Source organism: Coregonus clupeaformis, chromosome 14 (genome assembly GCF_020615455.1).
Source record: "Coregonus clupeaformis isolate EN_2021a chromosome 14, ASM2061545v1, whole genome shotgun sequence".
NCBI lineage: Eukaryota > Metazoa > Chordata > Actinopteri > Salmoniformes > Salmonidae > Coregonus > Coregonus clupeaformis.
The window spans coordinates 790,323-795,586 of NC_059205.1; positions in this window are offsets into that span (position 1 = coordinate 790,323).

The following is a 5,264-nucleotide window of genomic DNA, read 5'->3' on the forward strand; positions in this document are numbered from 1 at the left end:
ATGTGTAATTGATAATCACATAGCATTGGATGCTATTATATTAAGACTCATAGGATGATATGGTAATTTGAATGCTGTTGAAGTCTTTTCAAAGTTTTTTTTAGTGTTAATTCAATAGGAACATGGATGGCAAGCATTCTAGGTCCCCTAGTGGCCATAGTAATTATTGTAGCAATAGTTATGGGGTGTTGTTTTAAAAAATTTCGGGGATTGATTTTAAGATCTGTACAAACGATTACTGTCAGTTAATGTTAATGCAAGGAGGGAGAGGACTAATTATTCTTCTTTGTCATCTTGTTCCAGTTTAGATTCCATTGATAATGTTGATTGAGGACAAGGAATGTTAAGGTGGAACTGTATAACATGGAATTGAAGGTTTACAGGATCGTAGATGTGGACAGATGGATATCTCAGTGGATCAGATAGAGCCCCTTGTGACCAGGAAAAACTTGGGGTTCCTCTGACGGCGCAGAAATGATGAAGACGGATGTTTTTGTTATTTTTATATTCATATGTATAGATTATAATATCCATGTAACTTAGTAATGAGTATGTATAATTGTTGTGTATTGTTGATGTCATTATGTTAACAATTTATTTCTATGTATGTTTCTTTGGGGGTTGCATGTCTCAGAAAATGGGGTCATTTTAAAAAAGGGTGGATGTCTATGTGGGATTTTTTCCTTATATATATAAAAATAAAGTTTTGACTACATAGATTATTAGCATGAATATTTAGTAGTTAATTATGTGTTTATCTTTTCCTCAGACTGAGTTTATAGAGGTTTGAGAGGTTTGATATCACATAAGATAGATGACTGAGAATGTATACCTTTGTTTATTAAATATATGGAGAATCAAGTTGGATTCAGGTATGAAAGGTGGAAAGGATCAATTCTCAGTTATCTAGCATAGTCTAGGATCTAGTCAGAGATATATGTACTACTGATTGGAGAATATGGCCACCCACGGGCCGTTTGCTATGTGAACCCGGTACCGCAATATGAAATACTTTGAATTAACTCTCCATGTAGGTGCTTAAGTATCTTCTTGCATCCTGAATTACTCGATACCGGAAAACTCATCATAACACTTTTCAAAAAAATTGGGAAATTATGTTATTTTACACTAATACAATTGCTCAGAGAAAGATAACTACTTTTTTTTCTCAAAAGATAGGGTTCAAAATTATTGGCACCCCTGTTTTCAATACCTCACCTTGCGAGGATAACAGCACTGAGCCTTTTTCTAACATGTTTTATGAGATTGGAGAAACACATTGGAAATTCTTCATGTGAAGAAGGTTGATATTTTTACTTTTATAGCAATGGTGGTAAATAGCACAGCTTAAGTTGAAAATAAATCAAGAAAGTTTGACATCATTGTTTCTTCTGGTTGGTTCCTTGGATTAAAATATTTCATGTACTTTCTCGAGTGGCCCCATCCTCTCAGGCCCCAGAGCCTGAGTAGGGAGTTACGGATATTTTTGAATAACTGAAGGAGTGGGATGATGTTTGTTACGTATTTTAAAACATATATATATTAGTGTGTGTGGATTAATGACTTTTTTCACTTATCCGTAATGGAATGTATTTTTGTTTTGTTTTTTGTTTTTACCCCCGTCCAGTTGGTGGCGGGAATACAACATTAGTTTTGGTAGCTACACCATAAATCCTTAGAGAATAGACTGGAACCGAATCAGTTCGTTGACAGGGCTGCCTGAGGAATGTAAACAATTCGGAAGATGGCGGAGGCGGATGTTTTGTTTGAATCAGATGGTGAGTCGAGTGGAGACGAGAGTGAGAAGGAATGGATTACAGTAAATATATATTATATATTTATATATAAAAATAAAATAAAATATAAAATAAAACATATTTTATATTAAAAATAAAATAAAAAAGGAAAGAAGAGAAGAGAAGAAAAGTGGAGTCTAGTAAATCCAAGCCGAGTTCTGACTGTTCTTTAGTCCGAGTTTTGGATCGAAGAGATACCTGGCAGATCCGCTTCGAAGTCTCAACGAAAATCATAGATGCGTTAGATGAGGTGGCGTCAGGGAAAATAACAAGAAATGTGTTTACTTTGTTGTTTTTTTGTATGTCCAAGGAGCAGAAGGAGCGTGCTTTGCACCTGAAAAAGATATCGGATTGGAATGTGTCTTGTGTGGATCTGCGAAGCAGGGCACCTATCAAGGGGGTTATCTCTGGAGTGGCGCTAGAAGTGAGTGCAAAGGATGAAACTGAAGAAATAGATGCAGTGGTTGTTGCTCCCCGACTAACCCGTATGGTGGATGGAGTGAGCATACTTACAAAATTGTGGCAAAATGGCTTAAGGACAACAAAGTCAAGGTATTGGAGTGGCCATCACAAAGCCCTGACCTCAATCCTATAGAAAATGTGTGGGCAGAACTGAAAAAGCGTGTGCGAGCAAGGAGGCCTACAAACCTGACTCAGTTACACCAGCTCTGTCAGGAGGAATGGGCCAAAATTCACCCAATTTATTGTGGGAAGCTTGTGGAAGGCTACCTGAAACGTTTGACCCAAGTTAAACAATTTAAAGGCAATGCTACCAAATACTAATTGAGTGTATGTAAACTTCTGACCCACTGGGAATGTGATGAAATAAATAAATAGTTCTCTCTACTATTATTCTGACATTTCCCATTCTTAAAATAAAGTGGTGATCCTAACTGACCTAAGATAAGGAATTTTTTATTAGGATTAAATGTCAGGAATTGTGAAAAACTGAGTTTAAATGTATTTGGCTAAGGTGTATGTAAACTTCCGACTTCAACTGTATATTTGGGTTATGTGAGACATCCTGTAAGAGCCATCGTGCCCAAACTCTTGCAGTGTGATAAATGTAAACTATTTGGACGTGTCAAGTGTATGTAGACGGGAGGAGTATCGTATGCCAGTTGGAGGCGAAATGCTGCAATTGTGGTGGCGAGCAAGCATCAGAATTCATGAAGTACCCTGTTAGGGTGAAGGAGACCGAGGTGGCAAGAATAAGGACTGTCCAGAATGTTTCCTATCCGGAGGCGGTGAGAAGAGTGGAAGAAGGGAGTAACGTTGAGGAAACCATGGTAGTTGGATTAGAGACATCAGTAAATGTTGCTCGCCAAACAGGATCCTGACACACTGCGTGTTAAAAAGGTGGACTTTGTATTGTTTATTGCATTGGTTATAAACTGCACAACGCAAAGAAAGAAGAAATCTGAAAAAATTGTTTTGAGTGCGGCTTAACGTTTTTTGGGACTCGAGATTTTACTGCAGAGCAGGGGCGGTGTGTTCAATAGGGCGATATGGGCGACGCACTGCCAAACGGGAAAAGGAAGGGATTTTTTTCCTAATCAATTATATCACGGCAACAGTAGTTATCAGTGTTCTAATCTGATCTGACTGCCACTAAATGTCAAATCAGGCTAAAGTCGTGCTTCAAATGGCCCCGCCCGTTTTTGGGGCGATTTCAGTCATGTTGAAAATCGCCCAGAAGTCTGTCATAGACTCCCATGTAAAATCTATTTTTTCAAATTTCAAAGCTTTCAATACAATCTCTATGGGTGTCTGTGGGCTTGCACTTACGCGCTTTCGTCATACGTGACGTAACCATGAACGTAACTAAGAAAATAGCGGCTAGCAAGCGTCTCTGTTGCGACCTGCAGTGTGGCGTTATCTTATGTTTTTAATTTGTACACTTAGTGGCGTTATTTTATGTTTTTAATTTGTACACTTAGTTTACAAACATTCTGCCAACCATGGATTTCCAGTGGTGGGTTTTGGACTGATCTTGTTGATCGTGTACATACCCGCTACGAACGGACTAAATAATGAAAACGCTGCTGGCAGCGGAATCCAACTACAGCTGGGAGACTTGGCTGGATGACAGAGTCCCGGACAGAGAAGTGGAGCCGGCCGGCTTCACCCTGGTCAGAGCGGACCGCGATCTGACACAGTCACAGGGAAAATCGATCCTGGTAAGAGAGCGACTCTGTACCCCCGACATTGAACTGCTTTCTGTGTCACTGCGACCTTACTATCTGCCCCGTGAGTTCCCCAATTGTTTGTTACCGTTGTGTACTGTTGATAATCACAAGTTTACTGGAGAACTGAGACCAAGTAGAGACTTTGGACAGGGTGGATATGGTATAATAAAGGCAGTTTATTCAGAGGTAAAGATATCTGGAATCGCGTGCACGGACTCGTTCAGTCAAACTCTTAGGGAGCTATCTGAAGAGAGCCCCGAAAACATTGTGTGCAGACATTTTATACAATAAATGATGTAGGTTGAATCTAGTAGTTCTGATCTTCTGATTGGTCCTGATGAGTTGGCGAGGTCCCCTCCACTGTTGCATTGGCTCTGAGTCGGGTTCTCTGTCTTCAAATGTTCAGCCTAAAGAGAGGGGATTTTTGGTGTGTGTGTGTGTGTGTTTAACAGTGATGATGTGTGTGTGTGTGTGTGTTATCAGTGATTATGTGTGTGTGTGTGTGTGTGTGTGTGTGTGTGTGTGTCCTCAGAGCAAGAACTCGTGAGTTGGAAGAACTGAGAGACCTATGGCGTGGGTGTTGTCCTTGGCCACCTGCTGACAAGGCTGACAAGATAGGACTCTTTTGTCCATTGTTATAGGATAGGAACAGCATTGATTGAAAACAAACGCCCAACACAAAATGGGTCATGCACAAGATTTTAGTCAGACCAAGCTATAACATTATATATTTACTACGACAGTACATTCAACCAAAAGCTAATATAACAAAGGCATCAGAGATTATTTATAATCTGTCACAGAAACTGGAATCCATCTCCCCAGATCAGTCAATAAATGCTTCTGGTATTGATTTATATGCTGCCCCTGTCTTCATGTTGTTGCTGGACATATCTTTTTTAAAATGTGTGTAGGTCACCTAAATCATCAGAAAAATTGCCCCTCCTGAGAATTTTTTCAGGAGCCGCCACTGCTGCAGAGGCATTACAAGGAATCCTGTCGATGAATGTTCAGTCCACACAGGCTCCTGAGCCTGTTTAGGGATGTGATTTGGATTATCACTGAAGGAGTGGGGTGGGGCTTTTTTGGATAAATGTTATTTTTGTATTGTATATGATGGTGGTATTATCCCCGCCCTCCTCTTTCCAGCAATGGATATTTTTATTTTCATTTTCCGTTCACTACCCGTACAGTAGATGGCGGAAATACACCAGTAGGTGTAGTCTGCCGTAAAACCTTAAAGACTAGAGAAGAAGACTGCGTCATCGCGTAATTTTGA